Source organism: Melospiza melodia, chromosome 1, assembly GCF_035770615.1.
Source record: "Melospiza melodia melodia isolate bMelMel2 chromosome 1, bMelMel2.pri, whole genome shotgun sequence".
NCBI lineage: Eukaryota > Metazoa > Chordata > Aves > Passeriformes > Passerellidae > Melospiza > Melospiza melodia.
In genome coordinates, this window is record NC_086194.1 from 147,830,667 (window position 1) to 147,857,853 (window position 27,187).

General features: G+C 37.1%; 1 protein-coding gene across 3 annotated transcripts in view; it reads right to left on the reverse strand.

The window, feature by feature from the left end:
- Positions 1-26,580, reverse strand: part of OXR1 (oxidation resistance 1) — a 346,510-nt gene extending 319,930 nt beyond the window's left edge. For 2 of the 3 annotated variants that reach the window (XM_063171034.1, XM_063171029.1), the window contains exons 1-2: positions 26,421-26,579; positions 1,153-1,184 (exon numbers count right to left, since the gene is read on the reverse strand). The gene's annotated coding sequence lies outside the window, so the exon portion shown is untranslated. Of the gene's footprint in view, positions 1-1,152; positions 1,185-26,420 lie in introns of all 3 variants that reach the window. The other variant, XM_063171039.1, reaches the window with a different exon arrangement.
- Between the last annotated feature and the right edge of the window lie 607 nt (positions 26,581-27,187).

Here is a 27,187-nt window from a genome sequence, read left to right on the forward strand (position 1 = left end):
ATCATTCCTCAAATGCCTTTGTTTGGGTCTTGAAGAAATTGATGCTTAGCCTTATATCATTTTAGTCTTGCCTCTCTACTGTGTAAATAATTGCTATATACTCATAAATAGTTCATGAACTTGCTTTCAGAAGGTCTGTATGTATCCAAACCAAAATTTTCAGGCATGATGCCTGTTTTAAAGGTAGGAAACAACACATCTCTGTTGTGTTGCATAGAGCCATATACAGACACTGGTCTTTACAGATTATTTCTCATAAGTAATTCAGCAATTTAAATTCTTTTACACTGGTACAAATAAGATGACGTGATGAAAAGCAATGATCCAGATGTCATTTAGATGCACCAATTGCAACAAATTAATTTCCAACCTGTTTTCTCTAACATCCTTGAATGCATTTCAATCATACCAGGTTCTGGGAAGATTAAAATAAAAAGCTCATGTTAGAGAGGAAGGCTAGAACATAGCTTTCCCAGTGGGATATTTTGTTAGTTTGATTGATAAACTCCAAAAAATTGTTGTTGTCATATCTACTGCTAACAAATGTAGAATTTGTGTCTGTGTATCTGTGCATGTGTGTGTATGTGTGTGTGCACATAGAAAGGTAAAGGCACTGTGCTAGAAATTTTCACACTTCTTTGGTCATTTGTCACCCACAGAATATATATTCCTATGCACACTGAAGCATATTCACTGAAGCATATTCCCCCTTTCCAGTGGGAAAAGGGAGTCTTTCAAACGAACACTAACAGCCAAATGCTAGGATTATCACTTGTCTTCTCTTTGTAATTGTAATGTAATTGACATCCTACATTATATTTCCATTTCAAAGAAACAAGGAGCTCTATTCAGCCGCTGTGCAATCACTCTCCAATTACCACTCCCATTTAGTCTACACAGATACTCCTGCTGGCCTGGGTTTTAGATTTCACTTCTATATTAGAATAAAACAGATTCATTTTAAAGGTCAGTAATCATGCAAGTGAAACACATTTTTAATGGCAGAAAAAAAATTCACCTTAATTCCTGAAATTATGATAGCCAGTGCAGTGCACACTGTCCTATCAACACAGGATTCTAAAAATAGAGCTATCGTTGTGATTAGTTTTGCCTTAGATCTAATAGCAGTTTAATGCATGCAGTATCACTTACCAGTTTTCTTAATGTAGTTGTGGTCAACATATCTGTGAAAATAAAATATTCAGTAGCATTACTTTTTATCCAAAGGAGTAGGCCAAACTCTTCCACTTATACTGTATCTACTTCTTCAGATAATAATCAGGTTTCCCTCTGGAAATTGACAAATTAATTGTTTGCTATTCAAGCAGTTTTCCTACTAAAAATGTGTGACCTGAAGGACATCATCGTAGGAATAGGAAGTCAAGTTCCTGACTGAATTATATTTGTGGAAATTTTAGTTTTGTATTAGATACAGTCTGAAGACAGTGATTTTCATTGATTCAAAGAACAAATAATATAGTCTTGATTACTTAGAGAACTTAACAGAAATTATGACACCTGCAGTCTGCAAAAGACTGTGAAGACCCCTGTGCAGCACATTGAGCCCAGCTCTCAAGCACATCAAGTTTCCATTAATACTAGGACATAGCCTGTGTGGTCTAAAGGAAAAAGACTAATAAAAATAAAAAATATACAATTATTGAGAGACAAAATTTAGACTAAGAGGATATGATATACTTAATAAAAGCCACTGCAGATCTGATTTTTCCTGAAGTAATCAAAAATACTTATTACTACCTCAGAGCTAAGATGCAAGGGGAAAAATCCCTTCTTTACAATTGTGAATGAAGAAAAAAGAAGGTGGCCCACTTGTTTTTTCATTCAAGTATTGTAGAAATGTTCTAGCAAAATGCTTATTCTGTATATCCTTCATCTTAAACTCTTGCATTGCTTTTCTCCAGGCAGTTTTCTATGTAATATAACAGAGAATTTATTGATTATCTTTTAAAGGATAGGTTTCATATTTTACTTATTGGTGCAATGAGATTTATTTTGTCTCCTTCGTTTGTGAAGACACTTTAATAGAAAGGCCCCATTTTCATTTGTCCCGCAATTCTAACAGAAAACTCTCTTTGAGAACTCATGCTGGTAATCTAATGCAGTTTCAAAACCTGACAAAATGAAGTGAAAATATGTAGATCAGAAAGAAAAAGTAAATGCTGCTTGAAATGAAGTATCTCAGTGACAGAGGGGTAAGGGCTTAGATTTTCTCAAAAATATGATTATTTCATGTGGCATATAAATTGTATGTTCCATATGCCATTTAAGGAGTATAGGGAATTGTCTGAGAAATATCAGAGTATCAGCATCCGTGCTGCTTTCAGAATTACTTTGCTTGGACAGTGGAAAAGTGTCTATCCAGGTGTTTTGAAGACACTTTGAGCTTTAAGTTGTATTTTTGAATCTCTGTATAAGTAGTCTGTAATTTCGACCAATTTTCTATCATATTTGCTAGCTGTGTACTCAACATGGTTGCCTCACTGAAGGATCACAGATTCCAGTTCTTAAATTAGCTGTCACATGGACTGCACTGTGGAGTTCATGAACTGAGCTTTATGAGTATGGAAACTCACTTTAGGTTCTTATTTGTGCCTTAAGCCCACCAATAAAATTACGTATTTGTCTAATCACCAGACCTTTTCCTTTATAGACCCAGGATTCCACAGTTATGAAAACATTCATTTATTTATTTTACTTCCAAGTGAAGAAATCTGATTAGCATAAATTCTGATGAATAAGTTAGACATCTTTAAATGTGTCAGTCCTACATACAAGCTTTTTGTAATTGTTTATTTGGAGCTTCCAAGTGTTGTGGTTTAGCTCTATCTCTGTACTAAGCCCCACACTTTTATTTGCTCGATTTCCCTTCTCTCCCTGGTGGAAAATAAGAGGAGCAAAAATGAAAAAAAAATCATAAGTTGAGATAAGAACAATTTAACAGGTGAAGTAAAACAGTGGAATTCATTCACCATGCCCCATGGGCAGGCAGGTGCTCAGCCATCCTCAGGAAAGCAGGGCTCCTCCCTAAGGGTGCTTTGGGAAAACAGATGGAATTAGTGAGGATGTCCCTCCATCCTTCTTCCTTCTTCCCCGGCTTTTTATGCTGAGCACAACACCATGGTGTGGGATATCCCTTTGGGCAGCTGGGGTCTGCTGTCCCAGTTGTGCTCCCTCTCAGCCCCCTCGCTGGTAGGGAGGGATGAGAAGCAGGAAAGGCCCAGCAATAATGAAACATCCCTGAATTAACAAGACTGCTTTCAACACAAATTCAAAACATAACCAAATACCAGCTACTATGGAGAAAATTAACTCTACCCCAGACAAAACCAGCACATGCACTTTCACTACTTTTTTCTCTTATTGTAGCTAAAATAATTTAAATTACCTAAATACTATATTTCCCATAAAATATACTGGATACACGATGGGAATATATTTATAAAACAACTATGGCTTGGTTTGCATAAAGTTAAAGCATTTCTGCCCAGGCTGTTTTATCTGTATTTATTCTATGAGTATGATTCTCATGCCAGAGAAATAGTGATGAAAAGACTGCTGCCAAATACAGTCATAGTAAGAAAAACTGAAACACCATTAGCTTAATTTAATCCTGTAAAGACTTAGATTTTATTAATTTTGGACTGGATGTAATTGCTTCTGGAGAGTCACAGTACTATTTCCTTCCTTGTACTGGAAATTTATGTTCCTAGATGAGTCAACCATAGGTTTGAAGCTTTGCTGTAGAGTTAACTCACATTATCCTAAACTGGGTTAAAATAAATGGTTTTCTCACACACATGCCTCAAAAAAAAAAAAAAAAAAAAAAAAAGGATAGAAAGTGGTTGAGAGAAAAAAAAAGAAAATGCATGTAAACTGCTCATTTATACTGCTAAACTGAACCTAGTCTTTGAATTTGTAAGAAGGAAGCAAATTTATAACACTTCTTTGCTTGTTTAGTCTCTGAATTCAGTTCCTGTCACAGAGAAGGACAAGGTGATCACTAAGATGCTGTCACCCACAGTCAGAAAAGGCCAATCAGTTCTGACTGCGGTGAAATCTTCCCTCTAGCAAACAAGGGTCACCAGCTAATCCACACACCTAACTGAAAGGGTTCTAGGAGGGTTTCAATTTGCATCTCAATTTCTCAATCTCTGTACCAGGGTCACACAACCAAACTTTCTGAATTATGCAGTGGTTCCCCACATTCATGTTGTCATTACCTATCAACAACCTGTGCTCAGAGGTCAGATCAAAACAAAGTAAGACTCTTTTTTCAAATTTTGATAGCTATAACAACAAACTAACTTGAAAGTTAGGAACAAGAAAATATTGATATATAAAGGGAATAAAAAAATTCTCCCTTTGGTCAAAATTGCTTTGTCATCATGAATGGCATTCTTTGCTATTCTTTGCCATTTGTGTAACATCATATAAATGTTGATGAGTGAGTAATCTTTTAAATTCTTAAGTGTGGTGAAGTGTTTCCATTAATTTATATCAAAAATGTGTATATGTTGTGCAAGCTTTTTTTTTGTCTTCTGTGTAATTAGTTCTTTTCAAAATTTATGGTAAAAATCACCTGTACATATTGTGATTTTCATGTAGAGAAGTACAGTTTAAGAGTCAAGACATATTATTTTCTTCTATATCATTCTTGTACCTGTTAATAGATTTTTCTCTTATTGTATCACCTTTTTAGCTTGAAATATCTGATACATTTTAATTAAAATTTTTATTTTGAACCTCATTCAACTCTGAGTAACAAATTATCCTAGTGACAAAATTAATGAGCATAATCTTGGAAATTTGCCTATGCAATATTCTTTTCTTTCTTATAATCAATTTTGCATCCTCTGCCTGCAAAGGATCTGCAATGATGTGATCTTTTCACTCCAATGACATCTAAAGCTAAGTACAATCAGGGGCATCTTAGGCTTCTTGGAAAATGTCTTCAGGAATCAAAGGAATTAACATGAAAATGTATCAAATTAAAATATCATTCGTCTGAAATAATGAGTGGTAGGTGTTCAGAGAATGGAAAAAATTTGCTCATCTTAAAGTAAAATTGCTGTCACCATGTGGTTTTCTGACTGAATCATTCAACTTCTTTTATTACACATACTTTGGCTGATATAGTAATATTCCATTCTTACAATGTTCCACATTAGTAAGCCTCCCATTGTTTCACATAGTGGCATTTCTAAGATGAGCAAACTGCTCACTGAGAAAAGATGCCTTTCCTTTTATCAGACCATTAGGAATAAAATCTTGATCATTTGGATCAAAGTTGTTGCTGTCTGAAAAAGTTTATGTATCATTTCAACCAAAGAAATTATATTGCATAATTAAAATCAATAAAACAGGGACTTTTGTTCAGAAATCTTAGAGGTGGTTTGAAAAAATTAAAAAAAAATCAAAAATAAGAAAAATTCTTCTCTTTTTTGGTGTTTCTTAATCCATCTAAATTGCCAGGTTGTTGGGTTGGTGAGAGAAACTCTGATATCCAGTTAGAATGGATAAGAGGGTGAGAATTTGGCTTATAATACAATTTGCTTTATCTTAGATCGTCAGACATGGCAGCAAAATTCTGATTTCACAGTAGGTCACTGGAAGACACTGACATTTCCATGAGTCATTGCAAGGGTGGATGGCAAACCTTTAAAGCAGGAAAGGAGGCATAACCCAAACTTTCTAAGAGTTGTGCTAGTTCCACTGGGAAGCTCTGCCATCTTGTGTTCAATTAGAAGATAAATCAGTTTTCCCCAGAGGACAGAAACTGTAGGGCTTTTTTGAGTTCTTACCTTTTCTAAAATAAGCGCAGGCATAAACTCATCAGCCTCTGACTACAGTGTAAGGGTAAATTCTTTGACTTTTCTTTATGAGTGTTGGTGGTACATTTATTGTTCCACATGAGTTTGTGCTAGTTTATCAAACTCCAGATTGCCTAAACTGGGCAAGATTAATGCCTTTGTGATAGGTAACACAGCTAGCCACCTGAGCTTGTCCTCACATTTACAGGATTATGGCACCACTTTGAGAGTTCATTCCTGTCAACTCCCTCTAACAAGTCAGGAGAAAAAAGTGCTTCTTTAGTTGCTGAGATGTTAGCCGTAAATTGAATCAGATGATCACTTGTTTGTGCTAAAAAAAATTGAATCATGTCAGTCATTAATGGATTAACTGATAATGCTATTAAGATACAGACAAATATTGTGAGTGACTTCTGGAGCCTGCAGAAAGAAAGCTTTAAAGTCTTGCTTCTGAAGAATCCCTCAGAAGTCTTTCTAGAGAAGGAAATTACGGCAAAGCATAGGATGTTATGTGGCAAAAAACAAGGGACAATGCTGACTTGTGAGAGATACAAGGCAGAAAGGTTGCTTTCCCAGAGGTGTATGACATGTGTCTGTGAATCATGAGTTTGCTGGCCTTGACAGTTTGCCTCCATTTAGCTTATTTGTTTTAGGAAAAATTTTGCTTTGTATGAGAAGCTTGAGAGATGGAAAGTTGCCTGAAGAACAGCAGGATCACTGGAAGATGTGTATTTTTAGTGTAAATCCTAATTGCTGTATCATTGCTATACGTAGCCCTATGTTTGTTTATTTGTGTGTCACAACTTGGCTTTTTAATATGCTTGGGATAATTATTGTTTTTGTGGCAGTTCTTGGAAATCTTATAAATTTCTATGTTGTCCTAGTACTTTTTGTTGATTACAGAATTCAGGAAGCAGATGATGCTCAAGTAAGCACAACCAAAGCAACAGCTTGACTGAGAGATCATAGCTACTGATTTTTTGGAGGGAACCAACTAAGTTTTCAGACCTTCACTACTTGGATTGTGTCTTAGCTGTACTCTTAGCAAATCAAACTTGCTAACTTGAAAATCACTGATAGTCTTCAATGACTACCGTGTATAAATACATATACTCCTCTAGTACCTTGCAAGAGGAGTTCCAGGGATTGCATTCATGAAAGGAATATCTAACTTCTGTAGGTATTGATTAGTTTCTCCTTGCAAAGAGATGATGCTCTTCTCTCTCTTCATGCGGATGCTTCTGCCCATGTAACTTTTCCAGGGAGGGTGGTCTTCACTGTGCCCAGAATATTGGACCTGGCACATGTGGAAGGGCAGGGTGCTGTGCTGTGTGCACAAAAGTCCTGCCCTCTTTAAACTATAGTCATGGAGAGTGGAGTGATGGTGATTTTAGTCTAATGCTGATCAACAAATAAAATAATTCTGCGGCTGATTTTACTCTCAGAAACACATGGGCAGCAATGAGCACCTCTGTTTTTTAAAGCTCAAGACAAACTACATAGCAAAAGCAAGCTAGATAGTTAATTTTCTGAGGATAAGCACATGCTTCTGTTGAACTATATTGAATGGAAACCTGAAACTCAGTCTGTTGTTTAAGTTTTACATTTATCAGAGAAACAAACACTATTCATGTTTTTCTGCTGATGTAAACTAAATCAAAAATACCACAGGAAAACAATCATGAATGGATGGAAAAAATGAGATGCATAAAAATGTGACTGTAAAGGAACTTAACTTTGGCAGCAAATGAAGGTGAAAATGCTTGGTGCTTGAATGTCTGTCTATGTCTCCAATGACTAAGTGGAATACCAGCCTTTTACAGCATTTTTACAAACTGGTACATTAGTTGGTAGAACCTGGCCTTTCAGTGTCAAGGAAGTGCATAATAATTTTTTTCTGGTCTCATTTTGAAGCCTGAATGGAAAGACTGTGACTCATCCATTTAACAAGCAAGAGATGGCTAATGTGATATTTGTAATACCACTCTCTCATGCATTTTTGGCTGTAAAACTAAAGTGCTTTGACCTCTCTAACCCTGTGAGCCATTTTGGCTTGAAGTGTAGATTAGTTTGTAGTCTCCAGTGTTTTCTGCCCTTATTATCTGCTCACACTGCTGCTTCCTAGAATGTCTGCATTGCAGGTACTGCAGTTCAAATTTAAGTTTTCCTGGCTATAATGGTGATACTTGTCACTGTTCTCTTTGAGAGGATAAGTATGGAGTCACTGGGAGTTACTGGAGTTTTGCAGCTCTTTCTTTATAAATGACATTCTACTTTCTGCTTTCAAGATATTATATAATTTTGAAATCAGTCAATATTTTTTCAATGTTTAAGTCTTATCTAACAAGTTACACAAAATTCTCACCTTCCAAATCCAGCAGACTGTCACCATGAAACCGAAAATTCCTTTCTTTTGAAAATATTTCATCGCTGGATTGCTGTCCTACCTGATGTAAATTATTCTCCTTATTTCTGAAATCCACTTGTGTTCTTGTGTTTCCATGCCAAGAATTGAGATCTAGTAGTAATTTCAAATTAAAGGAAACAAGTAATTAGTTCCTGGCATTCATACTCACTCCATACATATATGCAGGCCAATATTTTGTAGAAGTGAAACAACAGAATAAGATAGGAAAAAGGCTGTTATCTGCATAATGACTGGAAGAGTTTAAAGTATCATTTGCATATCACTGAAAAACTGAAAAATAGAGGATGGTCCAATATTGAACCACTGAAACTGCAGAAATATTATTAGATTATGAATCTGACACAAAAGCATCGTACCAGAACACAAAGTACTCTCTTGTTTTCTTTACAGTGGCTGGAGAGGGCAGCAATATTTGCTGATTTTCAAGCAGGTGTGAGAGCAAGTATGCTGCTTTAGAGAAGAATAAAAAAGGGATGGTACAGGTTAATCATTGCAATAAATGTGCATGGAAATATACTGACATATGATTAGAATTTAAAGGCCCATTTCAGATGTTTTCTCTATCCAGAAGCTCCCATTGTGATATTTCTGGTCAGGCTAATTAAACAGTTCATTAGATAAGGTACTAGACTCTTCTGAAAACTTGGTTACTGTTTTCAAAAAAGTGTGGAGGCAGGCTTCTGAAAATATGAATCACATAATGCGATTCTTCTGCTCCTTTAATCTGAGTGTAATCCGAAACCAATAAAAGTCACTGATCTCAGTAATCTCTGGGTCAAAAATGTTCACTTTTAATTTCTAGCTGGCTTGACATTATTCTGAAACATATGACCATATTAAAAAAGCAGAAATGAAGACAGAAAAAGGGTCAGTACATGGGCCATTGGAAAGGTTATTAGAGGGATATGGATTCCAGAGAAGTGGCCAAGAGCAATTTTGCTCCTTTGCTGAAAATAAGTTTTTTTGGCTCTAGAGCATGGGTTCAGCAAGACAACTGTGTTTCATGAAAACACATAGGACAAAAACCATATGATTATGAGATACAGGCTCTACTTATACCCTTGTGATTGTTTTTTCTATTGTATTTCGTTCATTTTATAGAGCTCTCATGCAAAGCCAATGAAAAAGTCACTTGTTTTTCTTGACTAATGCTAAATCCATAATAATGCACAGGAGAAATTACTGGATATATTTTAATGACATCATAAATTGAGTTGACCTAGTGCTACAAACATACAGTACTCAGCTCCAAGAAACAATTTAGAGCATTTCCAGCCACAGACATCATCCTAAACATCTACTACCTGGCACTCTGGGATGTTTTGTGGTTTATAGACTTTTAAGGTTGGAAAAGAGGCCTTCATCCTGACATTCTTCATCCTGACATTCTGCACAGATTCTAAAATTGGTGGAGCAAAAGGAATGATTTCTACAGAAAGTACCTCAAAGAAATGCAGTTGGAATGATAAAATTTCTCAGGCATTTTTAAGGTTTTAGATTTTCTGTTTTATGGTACTAGGAAGTAGAGATTTGGCTAAAATTTTACATTTGGATTAATGCCATCATAAAATGTAACTTATTAACCTTTCCTCTTCTTTTATTTAAACTTCTGTATGTAGAGGATTTGAGTTTTGTCATGAGGAAAAAAAAAGGTTCTCCTAAGCTGAAACAACTTTTGTGTATAAAGTAAACATGCAAACATTTCTTTCTAAGAAGTTTCTCAACTTGTCCATCGAGTAAAAAGCTGCAGACTAAGTACATACCTCACCAAAGATACATTTCAGTTTTAAATTATTATATTTTTGGCTATTTCCCAGGGAAGTAACCAAACCTACCTAATTTTCAAATGCAAATGTATTTTGGAGACTTTTTATCTTATTGTTTGCTAATGGGAAACCAAATTACATAAAACATACAATTGCTTCAGTGTACTGTTGACTGAAATAGATGAGAAGCCATTCTAGGCAGACTAAATTTAATCAGAAGTGTGTTACCAATCTATTGCTGTATCTATTACTCTAAGTGTTTCTAGAGGAGAGAATGTGATTTCTCATAGACGACAGAGATTGCTGTTTAATTATTCATCCTGAAATTTAATTTGAAAGCTTGTAATCACTTAACTGTTTAAGATGGAATTTGTCACTGAAACAAGCAAAGAGGAATTAGAGCATTATTTAACACTGACTCATTTCAGTTTTAGCATGTTTAATAACTGGCTCATTTCATGCAAAATCTGTGCAGGCCCCTGGAACAAGCCACATATGATATTGATTTTTATGGTTTGCATAGAGTAAGTGAATTTCTCCATTTATGAATGGAAATATTTTGTACCTGAGGAGCACCGTTGCTATTTTTCCATTTTATTATTTATATATCAGGATGTCTCCTGTTAGTGAGAAGAGGATAGATCTTCCTTCTCTGCCACTAGTTCCAGCCTACCAGGGTAGCTTTGCAATACCCTTGTTCAGTGTGGCCTTGCTAATGCAAACCAAAAGGTTTGTGACTCAAAACACAGGTTTCACAGTAAATAAAGTAATTTTTTTTTTTTTTAATGCTCCCAGATACACTTCAAAAATCAATACTTAGTACATTGCAGAAAGTTGTCTCTGTATGGTCAGGTCTTCTCCTCCAGCACAGTCAGAGAAGCTAAAGAGGAGCTTTAGCAGGAGGAGTCAGAGGAGCTAAAGCAGGATGAGCTGTCCCTGCCCTTAAAATATGTCAGTATGTAGGGTCAGCATAAACTAGTGGCAAATAGCTGTCCTTTAAATCATCTGTTGTGTCTCCTAAGGTGGCTTACTGTAGGCTGAAGCTCTTTTCACAGAGATTTGCTAGGAAGCACAAGAGGTCATGATGGGACAGATACTCTGATAAATGCCCCTATGAAATGCATTGAAACTTTGCTTCCAACAAGACTTGCATTAGCAGATGGCTTCTCCATCCTGCATCTGAGGCTGGCTGCAGCAAGTGCAGCTGCTCTGGTCATTGCCATTAGTGTTGTTGCTGACTGAGTTGGTGCAGTGCATCCCATGGCAGGGCAGCATGAGCCCTAAGCAGGCTTTGCTTTCCCCATTGTGTGCAGAGCATTAGTCCTGCAGAGGGCACAGACCCCAGGGCAAGCACCCCACAATGGGGCTTTCCACACAAGCCCAGCCTGTGTGCAACTAAGGAAGCTGAACCACCTTGGACCTATGTCATGGTGAAAATATTTAATTTTGGGATAAAGGGTCCCTTATCTTCCAGGGGTTTTTTCTCTTGTGGCTAATTTCTTCATCTTACCTTTCCTAAATAAAAATTGCAATAAGACATCTTTAATTAAATACTTGAAGAACATCATCCAGATCGGAAAGCTAGAGAGTTAAGTGTACACTTTAATGCAGATATTATGACAATATGATCGAACTCTTCATTTTTTCTTTACAAAACTGGAAGGCCAGAGCTTGAATTAGGTATGTACAACTGTGCAGTATTTCCTACACTGACTGTGGAAAGTAAAACAAAATGAGAAAACATAAAATATTAAATCTTTTTATGCATCAATTTTTATGCATCTGTTTTGTGAAAGAAAGGATGTATCTTTCCATTTAGATAGAGAACATATTTGTTGAAGTAATTACATCCTGTAACTGAAATACTGTTTTCAGTTTCAGGATAAATAAACAGGAATAACTATTTTCATAGTATATGCTGAAGCTAAATTTTGCATAAACACTAAGACATTTTGCTTCGACACAAATATTTGAGAAAGGAATAAAATGCATCTTAAACTACTCACAATTTTTGTTCACCTTCTTTTAGTGGTTGATATTTGTTACTTTATTTCTAAGTTTCCTTGGCAAACCATTAGGGTTTAACAGAAAACTCATCAGGAATAAGCACCAAGCAGAAAGAGAAAAACAACATTGTATTCCAGTTGTCCAATTGATTTGTAAACACCATTCTGTACCTCCTCTTGTTATTTTTATAGACAAGGTCATGAATATTCTGTATTTTCAGTGTCGATGTAAAGTTCACTGAGTCATAGATCAATTAGACCAAACGGATTCCTGTAGGGAGAAACCAGTGTATCCCAATTTAGAAGCTTATTTGAGGGAATTTGAGATAACAACCTGCCATCTCCTACTTTGAAATACAGTAGTTGGTATAGAAGGCAAAACAAATTAAAGATAAGCTGCAAAACTCTGACTGGTTCAGGAGATTGTTCAATTGCATTTGTGTAATTACTTTCTTCTGGATGCACACACATATTTCTTACAGAATTATTCTATTTGATTCAGTCCCAATTTATATCACATTGGTTAATCAATTATTTTCAGACTTATTTCATTATAGAAATAGGTGGAAAGTCCTTACTGGAGACAGAAATCCTTGCTCTGTTTTGGAAACAATTTGCTTTTATATTTTTGCAGTATTTATAATAGCTGAAAGAGTATCACATATAGGTAGTTACTAAACTAACATGAAAATCAGAAGTTTTTGCACTGTTTTGGCAATAGTCTACTTTTATATTTTTGATGGTTAGAACCATAGAATAACAGAATCATAGAAGGTCTTTGGGTGGAAGGGACCCTAAAGGTCATCTAGTTCCAACCCCTGGTCAGAGATGCTAACCACTAGACCATGTTGCTTAGAGCTCCATCCAGCCTGGCCTTGGACACTATCTGGGATGGGGCATACACAATTTCTCTGTTCCACCAATATGTTCCAGTTCCTCACCACCCTCACAATAAAAAATTTCTTCCTAATATCTAATATAAACCAACTCTCTTTCAGTTTGAAGCCACTCGCCTTTGTCCTCTTACTACAGGCCCTTGTAAAAGGTCTCTCTTCATCTTTATTGTGAGTTCCCCTCAGATCTGGAAGGCCTCAATAAGATCACCCCAAAACCTTCTTTTCCAGTCTGAAAAACTCCAGTTCTCTCACCCCTTCCTCACAGGAGAGGTGCTTAACCCCTCTAATCAACTTTGTGTCCCTCCTCTGGACAAATGGAAATGGCTTTTGTTAAAATTTTAAAAGGAATAAATCTATATTCTAACTTGATAATTGTAAGACATCAGTTCTCAGCTACATTCAGCTATCACATTGACTGTAACATTATGCCCATTGTCCAAACTCACCTACAAAGAGAATATCCTTAAATCCATGAAAAAATTACTTTCTAGTGCAAAGTCTCTATACACATCATTCTAGGGGTTTATCTCTGAAACAGCTGACAATGACTGCTGTCAAATTAAATAAATGTTTAGATCATTCGATGTAGCAAATTCTTCACTGGCAAAGTAGCTATCTGTCAGAATAGTTATACTTCTTCATTTATTCTTTCATATTACACATAATGAGAGTAAATTACAGAGATAAATATAAACTTTTTAATGATGCAGCCTAGCATACAAGCCATATAGACTGTAGTATACTAAGCCATCTAAAGCAGATGATGTCTATGCAGTTCTTTGAGCACAGGCACACAGTGGAACTTGAATTCCTGCTTGGTTAGTGTTGAAGTGCTTGGGCACAAATCTGTGCCCAGGTCAAGAGCCTGGAGAAGCAGGAGCCCCCTTTGCTTCCCCCCTTTGCTGCCCAGCCTGAGCTTAGCCTCAGATGCCCTTTATGCTGTGTGATAATATCATGCAAGTAACTTCAGGCAAACAACTAAGCCCAGAGCTGCTTCTCACTTACTAACTTCTGCAGGAAGGAAAGGCTCTCTGACAGAAATATAGCAAAGGAAATGTATAGAGTATGCACAGACAACACTGATCAATTAAAAGATGCTGGGATCACCCATGAAGAATGTACCAAAATAAGCAGAACCAGTGCAGCCTGCAAGTGCTTATAATAAAATCTTCATGATTCTAAATGCCAGTAATGAAGAATTCTAGAAAGTTTATATAGAATGAATGGTCATAAGAGAATAAAATAATAAAAAAATATTTAACTTTCAATTTATCTTTGTTGCTTTTTTTCCTAAATTCCAGTGCAGAATATTTTCATGCTGTATGTTGTGTTCTCACTACATAGAATCCTAGAATGTGTTGGAAGGAACTCTTAAAGTAATTTAATCCAAACCCCTTGCAATGAGCAGGGACATCTTCAACTAGATGCAGGCTGGTCAGAGACCCAGCTCATCCAACCTGGAATATTCTCATATTCTACCATATCTCTGGGCAACCTGTGCCAGTGCTTTACCACCTTCATTGTGAAAAACTCCACACTTCTTCCTTACAGATAATATAAATCAATGCTTCTTCAGTTTAAACCATTATTCCTTGTTCTGTCACAGCAGGTCCTGCTAAGAAGTCTAAATCCCCATCTTTCTTAGGCTCCCTTTAAGACTGAAATTTGGCCTTTCAGGTTCCTCCAGACACTTCCCTTGTCCAAGATGAACAACTCAAGTTCTCTCAGCCTTTCCTCACAGGTGAGGTGTTCCAGCCCTCTGATAATCTTCATGGCTCTCCTTTGGACCCACTCAAAAAGTAGGTTCCAGTCTGTGCTGGGGCTCCCAGACCTGGTTGCAGCAGCCTGAGTGGGCTCTCACCAGAGCAGAGCAGAGCAAAGCAGAGGAGCAGAATCCCCTCCCTCCCCTGCTGGCCACACTGCTCTGGATGCAGCCCAGGACACATTTGGCTTCCTGGGCTGTGAGTGACCATTGCTGGGTCATGTCCAGCCTCTCACTCACCACCACCCTCAAATCCTTCTCAGCAGGGCTGCTCTCAATCTGTTTATCCATCAGTCTGTAACAATACCAGAGGTTTCCCCAACCCAGGTGAAGTGCACTGCATTTGGCTTTGTTGGACCTGAGGAGGTTACCATGGGCCCAATTCCAGAACTTTTCCAGGTCCCTCTGGGTGGCATCCTGACCACAAGGCAGACTCCTGTGCCAGTATCAGTTGATATATCAGCTTATGGTGTCCAATGGGTTACCACCATCTTTCACTACCTTTGAAGGACATCTCAGAAAGCCAACATGCAGTAAATCATCCTGTATCAAACTCCAATTCCAGCTATTACTAGACATGAGTCATGTATTAGCACACATTAACCAGGTTTTGTTGGCAGAAGAAATTCCAAGAAAGGAGACTTGAAGATGAAAAGGAATGAGAAAATAAATAATTTTTGTCTTTCCTCTTTTTTCAGCTATACTTCTCTTTCAATGAAGGCTGTCAGGTACTGCAAGCCTTCAGGTTTTCATTCTCTATGATGTCCTGAGGTATTTCTGCCCACATTGCTACAGCTGCTGAATTGAAGATGGCTGCATCTCCCATCATGCAAGTTCAATGCTTAGTCTGGTGAAAAATTCAACCCATTTGATAGTTTGGTTGAATCTTCATATCTGAAGTGTTGAATCTTTATGATTCATATTTGATTTTGTAAAGACTCATTTTCTAATCTCTTTTGTGAAAAGCTGAATACTGAATATTTCAGGTTGTATTTCAGGAAACTGAGGCAACATTTCCTTCCTGCGCTTGGAAGAAAAGAAAGTTGAATTGCGCAGTTCTTCTCCTATTTTTTTTTATTTTTTTCCAGAAATGGGCAATGCTGCTGTTAAAGACAGTAACAGTTGCTAGAAGCAATTCTAATAACTTCACCCAGGGAGCTTTTTTCCAAGTATGATTTACAGTATGACCTACAAAATGTAGCTTGTTATTGGAAAGGCAAGGACATAGATTTTTCAAGGGCACTGATAGCACAGTCTATGTTAAACTTGCTGCTTCCCATTTGCTTTCATGTTTATAATCCAATAAGTGTTTTTATTGCTTCCAGTAGTTTAGTCTTTAATATATATAATTAGATGTAGTCGTTAAGCTGTTTGATATTATATAATGCAGCTGTTTTTCCTTTAAGCAATATCTTTATGCAGGAAAGACAAATTCAGATTTTATTCAAACAAGCAGAATTCCCACAAGACAGTCCAAGTTATACTCAAATTAGAGATATGCTAGAGGCAAATTGATACTGTCCTTCATTAAAATCTTTTTTGTGGTTTTGGATGCTTGGCTAAGCATTACTTGTAATGTAAAATACATATCCTGAGGTGTTAGATATATGTGTCTGGATTGTCTCCATGTGAATTAGAGTCCACAGAGTTGAAAAAAAATTCTCCTGCTTCATGTTTTCCTACCCACTGGTGTGAAGATTTCTATTTGCTTTATTGGACAGCATTGTTATGATGGCAGTAGGAAGAAATAATGGTACATAAAGAGCTCCATAGGAGTATGATAATAAGGAATAACACTTCTGAAAACTAAACACATAGAACTGTGCATTTTTTCAGTATATTTTTAGCAGCTGCCCTCACAATTTAGCTGAACTAACTTCAGCATTTTTAATTTAAAGAAATTGTTCAAGTGATGTAAGAGCTAATACCTGGATTAAATAATTCTGTTTTCAGTTCTGATTTTGTTTGCTTTCCTTCAGATATTTTCTATAGAAGTATCTAAAGAAGAAAGTGGAAAAACCTCTCAGACTTCAGTTTACTGCTCTTCCATTATGAGAGACATACAGCTTTCCTAAAGTTCTTTTGCTGTTGATGTCACTTTCACACCTGCCTTCATTCTTTTTTGTGTGGGGGTTTTATTGTTGCACTGCTACCAGCCAGCTGCAGCCAGAGGTTTTTCATTGAGCAGGGTTTTCCATTGCTTGGAGATCATTGCCACTGCTCTGGTTCTGATTGCTGTGATTTATGCCCTCTTTCAGGTGTTGGGAGGTGGATTTCATAGGCTCTGACAGAGCTGCTTGAACCATCCATCTCATCTGATTGATGCCTAATTGCATGAGTGGTTTTATGGTTTTAGATTGTTTTATTCTAAGATTTTTAGTTTCAAGGCAGCAATACTTACAAATAGGATTTATAAGACAGAACTACTAAGTCTCCAAGTACAAGGTTGGACATTGCCCATTGAGAGGTACCAAATCTTTAAAACTTAGTGATTTGAGGCTTGTGAAGGCTGAGTGCTTGACAGATGTTTCAGTTATTCCTCCCTCAGCAAGACAACAAGAGTAAGGGTTTTGGTTTCACTGCTCTTTCAGTAGCTCTCAAAATTGGGAGAAATGATTACTGTGACTCCAGCTGTACTCACTGCTCTGCTTTGCTGGAGCTCTGCTCTTACTGAAATGTGAACTGCAAAAGAAAGACTATGAAAATTACTTAAGAAAAGGAAGTTTCTGCAACAAATTTATGTCTGTTGTCTTGAGACAATGTCCATTCTCCAATAGCTGAAGTAATGTAATATAGAAGCAGAGTAGATATGCAAGTTCATTTTCTTGCAATTCCAAAGTAAGGAAGTATTCAGGTCAGTGTAACAGCAGTGAGAATTCACAATTTTCCTGCCATCAGAGTCAAATGTCATAAAATATTGATACATCATCATGGCAGGAAATCTTGTTAATGTGTTCCTACCACAGGGTTGGGTGTTTTTGCTGCCACTTCCAAGAGTTTAAATATAATCCATAGGAAGTCTTACAGATGATAAATTTGTAAGGAACTGTAGCTGCTTATACCTAGAGCTACACAAGCTATGAAAGAGTACTGGCATGATTTTTTTTTCTACAACATGAAAGCCATGATCTGTGAAAGTCACAAAGATGCCTGGGGGTCTGCTTATGAAATATGGAAGAAGATACATTTAATTATTAAAATCAAAACCTTCCCACACTTTAAAATATTCCTTACTTTCTTCAAAAAAATTATTTTGAGAAAAAAAATTGGAAACAGTTATTTTTACTAGTAGCTATAGCTTGGTTTTTACTAGTACTTTTAGTTGGGTTTTTACTTAAAATCCTGAGTTCATGCAGAGAAAAGTTCTTGCTGTTTACATTGTAAATGCTGCAAAACCGGAGTACCTGTTACAGAGTTTTCACATTTCCTTTGAAGTTTTTTTTTTACCAATATTGATTTTTTTATATTTCTTTCAGTCCAGTCTTCTGCAGCAAGCATAAATTATTCTATAGCCCTTAAATACATTATCTATGCTTTGAACCAAAGTTAGTATTTTCTCTCACTTTTTTTAAAAATCTTGTGAGAAAAGTGCTAAAAAACTTTAATGATTCCATTTGGTAGTTCGCCTCTGAACTTCTGCTTCATATAGTTCAGCTAATGAGGGAATTGAGTGAGAAAGCTCAAACTAAGGAAATAAATGTGCACAGCTATCCTTAAGAAGAACATCTTATTGAGGTAGAAAAAGAGACAGAAACTTCTTTTCTACTTCCTGAAGATCCACTTGAACACTCCTGCTGTTTTATTCATTCCTCCTCTGGGTGCAATTTTGGCCTTGAACCCATGAGAAAGGAACATGTTTTGAGCACATCAGTGCTGCACCTCAGAGTGTACCTTTAGTATAGATGTAGAACAAATTTGTGCACCAAAGGAGCCCCTGAAGTTCACCAAGTTACTCATATGGACCTAATCTGTGACTCACAGCAGCCATGACCTGGTTTAATGGGAAGGGAAAGGTTCCTTTGGGTAGTTATGCCCCTCTTTTTGCCCGCTTTTCTCCTTGCAAACACACCCTTGACCCACATAGAGCAAATTTCTCCCTCTAGTAGCTTGGTAATTTCATAGATTGCATTTGTCTGTGGCAATTTTGATTTACCAGTTCACCCAATAGAAGTTTGTGTTTCATATCAAGAGGTTCCAGTGCTGAAATTTATAAATAAATTTCTTAGAATACCATTATTCAGGAAGAAGCAATATGAAGTTACAATTAAAAACTTTGCAATTTACCAAGGGTAGGAACCATAGATTTAATGTCAATCTACGTTTACTGTTTCACTTAGGTCTGCCCATGAATTCAGTTCTACTGATTTAATAATGCATACTTTAAAAAGGGAAAATGCCATTGACTTAAAGAACCTTTGACTCATTCCCTATGTGAGAAATGTTCTGAAAATGTGCTGTTATCTCAGCTGAGATGAGTTACATTCCACGAGCTAATGTGGTGTCAATTCACAGGGGAGAGCGGGCCTTCAGTCAGACCACGTTTCTTGGAAAGTTCTTGTTCCTTAAACCTGCATATAAGACTTTCACTGCACTAAGGTCAAACCATCTGGTTTTTAATATTTAACCACCCCTAAAGCAATTTTCAGATAATAAAAGTTTGCTTTGATTGTCCTTGTGGAATTACTTCTGAACTGCATACCTTACCACTGTTCTCTGATTCCTATTCCCATCTTGGTTCAGAAATATTTCTTGCAATGATCCCTGACTTTTCAGGGACTCAGTTCAGAAGAACTTCTTAGATCCTGCAACAGATACAGAGTAGCAAATTCAAGTACCATAAAGCAAACCAAGAAAGTGAGAATTAACCTGAATAATACTGCAGTGGTTACCCAAAGCAGCATATAGGCAATGCTTGCCCTGCATCTCTCATTGCAGCCTAAATTCTGGGTCAGTCCACGAGACCTGGAAAATGGAAGAAGTTCCTGCCAAAACCTATAGGAAGACCTCAGAGAAAGGACCAGGGTTTTGCAGGTAATGGTGCAGTAGACATAATCACTGTTACACTGTAAATACTAAACTCAGACAAATAATAGCAAGACTATTACATTTCTTGTGACATACTAGTGCCAACAGGACCAGACTAGGTCACAGCTATGTTAAAAACCATATAATTTTCACACAAACAGCAAGAAATGATTCCTGTTCTTGAGTGCTTGCAATTAGAATGGGTGTAAGGAGAGGGGCCGGGGAAAGGCAGTACTGTCAGCCATGCTGTTTCGGATGAAGAATCCATTACAGAGACAATAACTAACACTAGAGCTCAGCTCCAGTCTCCTGTGTCGCAGGTTGATGTGTTAAACATAATATTGTCCTTCTGTATTCCTGTGCTTTTAAAAATTAAACAGCAATATCAACCACCTTATATCTATTGTTTAACATTTCTGAAGAGTATTAAACTTCAATATCTTAAGCAAATTTCATCTAAATCATTGCATTAATACAATGCCAGGGCACTGCAGATTTTTTACCAAAAAACTAGCTCTGTGTCTCATTTAATGGAAACAGCAATATTCTCAACAGGAACTATATTTCCCAAGCTTGTGTAGTATTTAATATTATAGGTATTTCTGAGAATTTGCTATTGCTTATCATAATGTCCTAGAAAAAGAGCTAGATGATTAAGCAAGTTTTTTTTACTTCCTCACTTGCTATTAGATGCAAAATGCAAATCTCATGAATAAGTGTCAGAAAATTGGACACAAAAAATTAAGCCTAGGAAAAAACACTTCATCTATTTCTTGAAATTGTGGATGGACAGTGTTATATACATCTTAGCATGTTTAAAGGATACTGCCATTCACAGTTAAATACTAAGAAGTGCAGAAATGACAGAAAAATCACAGCTAAAACTAGGTACAGCCTACTCATTTCTGCCTTGTGATATGGGCATGCCCACTGCCACAAAAAAACCCCACAAACGTTTCTAGGGCCTTAGTCCAAGTAATTACCAAAAGAAAATTTTTTGTCTCTCCAGTAGCTTGTACAACACATGAAAAAGGAACACTGCAGACTGCACAAGCAGTCTTTTCTTTAGAGGCCGTGATAATGGCAGCCAAAGTTAAACTGTGAAGATGAAGATTTTCTCAATTTGAGAACTTGAACCCACACTTCCACCCTTCAACCCCATCATATGATAGTGAGTTCTAGGAACTGATGAGCTGAAAGTAAGAGATTGTAGGCTTCATCTGGGAGGGAAATAATCTCACTTTCCCTGGGTAGCTCAGTCCATAAACTTGTAGCTCTTTGTCATGGTTTGAGCCTGGCACAATGCCAGTGCCCCCATGAGAATACACTCTACCTGGTGTCTGCTGTGAGATGCGACCTGGAATAAGCAAAGCAGGCTCCTACTTAGAAATAAAGAAAACTTTATTAACTAAACTACAAGGAAAGAAAAAAAAACACACAAGGAAAATAAAGACCTTACAAAAGCATTTTCCTCCTCCCCCCACCAAATTCCAATACAATACATCTCTCAAATCACCAACTCTTTGTCCGGCACCACCCTTTAGAATACTCAATCCTCAGTTCATCAAGAGGAGAAGGAGTGCTTCTTTGTGCCATGGGCTTCTTGTCACACGTAGCACCGCCTGGAGATCATTTGCCATCGTGACATCTTCCTTCCATGCCCAGTGCTCTCACCACTGCGCATGGACCAGAGCTGCTTCTAGGGTTCCTTTTAAGGATGCCTTGTCTTCTTCCAAAAAGCCACAGTCTCAACTTTGGGACATCTGTCCCCCCCATGTTTTTTCTACCCCCTGGGGCCGAGGGGTACCCACACTGAACCCTCCTGGTTCTGAGGCATGGCCCCCCTGGAAGCTGTCTCTGTATCACAAGGAAATAATCCATGGCTATAAAAAAAAAGAGTCCAGCAAAAAACTCCAACTTCTCCATTCTTCCAATATCTCTCTCTCTCTGCCCAGACCTTCATCACTCTTCTAGGAAGGGTTAATGTTCTGTAAAGTTTTCATTGTCCACAAAGAGGTTAAAAGCTCCCACAAGTGGTTGGACACATCGCTGCCTCTTCTGCCTCCTTTCCCCCCCTTCCCTCTTTCTCAGCCGTGCTGCCTGCTGCCGCACAAGTTTATCAAGTTTCAAGGTAACTCCCAGGCACGGCTGTGTCTCTGACTCCCAGAAGGGGAGGGGAATACCTCTCAGTATTTCTTCCATGCTTCCACCCTTGGGCCCCTCAGAGTCAGGCCCACCTCGCCCAGGCCTGGTGGCTTTCCCCTCCGCCCACCCAGCCAGCAGCTGGGCCGGGGGAGGAATTGAACTCTCTCCCGACGGAAATCCAAAGGGAACCTTCCAGAGGGGAGCCCTGCTTTTAACCCTGTGTTCTCAGAGGTGGATCCAAATGTCCCAATGGCCACATCAGGTGCCAATATTAAAATCTGAGCACCCATTGGTTTGACTACAACCTCCTCGAAACCCCATTTCCGGTCAAACCACCACACTCTTGTTTAGGGTTACTTTGCTTGGTCTTATGAATCTGCTTGTTGAGAGGTGTCCAAATGCTTTTTCTCACTACCCCCAGGTTGGTGAACAGTGTGGGTTCCTGCAGCGTGTACACTAAAGCCTTCCACTTGGCACTGTCAACACCCCAACGTCTCTCATTTCCCATGGACAAATTCTCTGTTCTTGGGGATGCTACACTAAGGATAGGTCTCACTGGTTACTGTTGGATGGATAGTCTCCATTCCTCACTACAGCTATTCTCACTGGACCTTGCAAGTGCTCCACCTACAACAGGATCGCTGTAAAGTTCTGGATGAGAAATGTGTATGAGCGTAATGCCTAAAATGTTTAGATCCCAAGAAAGGAAGGCAGTTCTAGTTCACAGGCTTCTTTACTGGGCAACCAAGGTAACATAATCCTAGATTCTAACACACAGTGTTAAAGATACTGCAAGGAAATTAAATTGAAATTCCACCTAATTTCTTCTCTCATATTAACATATTTTAGTTAATTTTAACATTGTATTTATTCTCATTACTATATATATCTTTCATTTATGCATATTGGGGGTGGGAATGGGGAGAGTATTGTTTCTATATGTGTTGTATGCTCTCTGGCCACAGAAAGCAAGAGATGTGACTATGCAACATGCAAAGCATGCATTATCTCCACATCACCTACATTTTTCTGTGTTTCATTGGAATCTTATCTTGGAAATAAGATCCTCTGAAGCACTCTTGAAGCATACTACTTCAATTTGAAGGCTTTTACACAAAGTCAGAATATTACAGGCCAGTATGACTCAGTTGCCAAGCTTCTAGTTCCAGCAAGATTAATTTACTCTTGACAGTGTGTAAGTTCCTGGGGATATTTTTAATCTTATACAAATATCCTGCAATAAAAAGTTCCTGCTAACTTTATTACCAAAGGACAAAGTAATTAAAGAGAAGGTCAATGGGAAAGATCTGCAAATCTTTGATGTTAAAATATGTATCACCATTCCTCTGGATTGTGTTTTCTATAGTCTAATTACATAAATCTAATTATAAAACTTCATTTCTGAAAAGAATTGAACTTACTTTTCTAGAGTAGATGAGCATATTCAGAACATAGTTATTTAGGTAAAAGAACAGTATATGCTATGTTTTTAGTTTAAGGAACACAGAATGAAGGATTGTGTATAAAACAAGGCATATGCTTTACCCTTGCCAAAATAAAGTTCTTCTGCACTTCCAGGGCTTTCAGTCATCACCTCCAGAGTTACTACAATTCCCTGACAGAGACTAGGGGTAGGAAGAGAACAAACTGGGGTTTGTTTACCATTTCACTTTGGTTAGCTACAAACCTCATCACTGGCCTGGGCCCATGCCTCATGTCTTTCCTTCAGTGATTTAAGGCACACAGTGGGGCCCACATTTTTAGTGTGAGTGAAAAGGAAACTGGAATGACAGGGATTTGTCCAAGCCCAAGAAATGCATCTGCTGCAGCAGCTGGAAGAAGAAGTCAGAAAAAACCCAGTAACTGTACTGTCCTATAAAGAGATAAGAAGAAAAGAAAAGAAAAGAAAAGAAAAGAAAAGAAAAGAAAAGAAAAGAAAAGAAAAGAAAAGAAAAGAAAAGAAAAGAAAAGAAAAGAAAAGAAAAGAAAAGAAAAGAAAAGAAAAGAAAAGACCAACTGAAGCTATTTTATGATTGAACAAGGATTATTGTACATATAATTTATAAGTTTAAACTATTTCTAGACTTCCAGACACCATGCCATGCAGGAGAACCACTGCAAATATCTCAGGTAAATTTCTTGGTAAGTTGCCTCCTGTAAAATAGCTCTTTCTTCTGGGGAAAGAAAACCCCCAACAGAATAAAAAAGATAGCTTGTTAATATTATGGGATGTGACTTTTATGAGATGAAGGTATTTTCACATAGATGTGGCTGTTCAAATTACATCTGCTCTGCCATTGACATTTGAGCAACAAATCTGAATGATGTTATATCTAAAGCTTGTGATCTTATGTATCTTTTTTTGAGTTTACTATGAGACATATTTTTCCAATATCTTATGAATATAATTCTAGTTAAACTTAAGGAACAGTATTCATATACAACTAGTATCCCACTGAAAAGTGGAAAACAAGACATAAGAATAAGAAATATGGTCATGCTGGGAAGTAGGGATATGCTCATGTTACTGGAAGATAAGAGAATCCCTAAAGATCTTGTTGCTTTTGTGTGAGAAAGGAAGAAAAGGTGTGAGAAAGGAAGAAAAGATAAACTTGATAACTCCCAGAAATATGAAAAAGTAAATTCTAGTTTTTGGATTAAAACATCTGGCAAAAAAATGAAAACAAATAAAAAAAGTATCATAAATAAAATGGAGGCTGTGGAATGCAGCCTGACTGCTATTGTATTCATGAGGAGAAAGTACTAGATATGGAGTACATTGTAATAACAGTGTGTTGTGTTAGTTTGGGTTTTAAGAAATTCAAGACTTCCCTGCACATAACAAGGTAGTCATTCTTTATTGATCTTTTTGAAACATGAAATACCCAGCACATGGAAGTAAGGAAAATCTGACGTTTTCAAAATATAAGTACAGTGAGCACAGGTTAGCAGAGTCATTATATCAAGTCCCCTGCTATTTCGAACAGCTGTCTCATAGATACCTCTCCATAAACTTAATTAGATCAAATTTAAATGGGTGACATTGGTAGCTCCCCACTGCTATTTCTATGGAAAGTTGTGTTCAAGAGTGTAAGTGGTTAAGGCGTCTCCCCTATATATTTAGCCTGAATTACTTTATTCATTATATGCCAAGATGGTGTCTTAGTTAACATAGCCCAGGAGACTTGAACTCACTAAACAAATCAATATTCTCTAGCACACCCTCCTTATGCTGAAACCCTGTGTTTCATTTGTTCTATTTGATTTGTCCTTTTTTAAAAAAAGGGATATATCTTTTTCTACATATCATTGCATGGCTTTGATCTTTGGTTACAAAAGAATCCTTTTATTACTGTGTAGAGAATCAGGTTGTACTGACTAGTCAGTAATCTTAAAAACACAGCTAAGTTTGTTAAAGCATAGTTTTTTCATCAATGTTTAAAAATTTTGTTAGTTTTGCATTAATTCTAGTAGCAATATTTACTGCAGCATTGGTAAACACTGAAACAAATATTAAGGGTGAGCAGATTCTTAATTAACATGTGCCTGTTATTGCATTGGCAATTGTTAAGGCAGCCACAGGCAATCTCAGCTCTTGTTTTCCATGTGATCATACAGATTTGGGTTTGGTTTGTATAGGCTCAAGCAGGAAGATCAGCAAAAGATGACTAAAAACACATACAGATTTGAGCAAATCTATTTGCAAAGAAATATATTAAGAAGACCAATATTTTCAGTCACTTCAGTGAAAGGAAAAACTGGACATTGTATATCCTCAGTGAGCCCTGAAGATCTATGTTTTCTGTCAATCTAAAGTAACAAGGAATTAAACATTTACTATCTTTGCCACCAGATAGATCAGTGAAACGTGAAGAGAATAGTATACTAATCTTTATTTTTCAGAGCAGAAATACATATTTGATGTTTAATGCAGGGCTACTCTCAACTGGGAAATGTCTGTTCATTGAGTAAAAATAATAATTTTTTGCCAGCAGGCTTTTTAAAACCTATGGTTTTGCTATATGTCTAAGGCTGTTTTATATTAAAGCAACAGGACTAAACATTTAATGGGGATATCTTAGTAGAAGAAACTGAAACAAGGTAAACCCCTTTTTTAAGAGTATAATTTGCTGAGCATTCCATAATTTTTAAGTTAGGATTCATGGCAACTAATTTTAGCTATCCAAAAATTGAGTAGCTAATTAATAAAGAAAATCAACAGAGAGAACCAAATCCAAGGACATTTATTTTAAAATAGGTGAAATTAGTGACTGGCTTATCACAGAATTTCTGCAGAATGTCTCACCTTTGATAGTGGAGGGATCCTGAATGCCCACCTTAGACTGGAAGCTTAACTGTTAGATTGCTAAAGCTGGCTGAGAATAACATTTTAGCCTTTAATAACACTTTTTACATTAAAATTTCTGACCAATGAATTAATTATTAATGACCATTGAATTAATTAAGGCCTTTATGTGTTATAACCGTAAAGACTAGTTGTTCAATTTCTTTATTAACAACATATCTGCTTTTATTGAAAATGCTGAAAGATAAAACTTACCACAGTGAGATTCAGGTCAATGAAAGCTTGAAATGCTCATGGTCAGAGATGTATAAAACATACATATATGATTCTCTCCGCTGGAAATATTTGGAAAAGGAAAGGGAAAATCACATATTCATAGTTTCATCCTTGCAGCAGCTATGTGCAGCACAGATCTGTGGCACCCAGCACATTGTGTTATGTAATAGAACTAAACTAGGAACAAGATTCCTGCAGATTTTTTTCTGGGAAAGAACACTTCAAATACTATGCAGCTTTGAAGCTGTTGGTTGCTCAAGTCACGACTCAGTGGTGCCTGAGCATCTGCAAGAAGTCACATAGATCTATAGTGGCTGACTCATTTCCAGTTTTGTGCAGAGATATGTGCGTCACATCTTTGATTAATGGCACTGGTGGTGAGAAAGACAGCATCTGGGAGAAACTGAGGAGGTCACTGCAGTCACACTCATTTGTCAGGCAGAGTCTGGTGATGAACATAATTGTTGTAATTGCTTTAAAATTTCCTGACTTAAAATATCATCCTTGCAAAGAAAATTATACAGAGTTCTCAAATGCAAAGGGAAGAATATGAGGCTTCAGCCTAAGTTTAGGATTTTTCAGTATTTGATAAAGCTTATGCTCTCCCAGGTCTGTCTAAATGCTAAGCACAAGATTTCTTAACACAGGAATGTGGTGTCAAAGATCAGCTCAGCAAGTGAGCTTCTCTCTGCCCAAAGTAAAATCTTTGCAGATGTTCTTATACAAGCAGCAAGATTGTGTTTAAC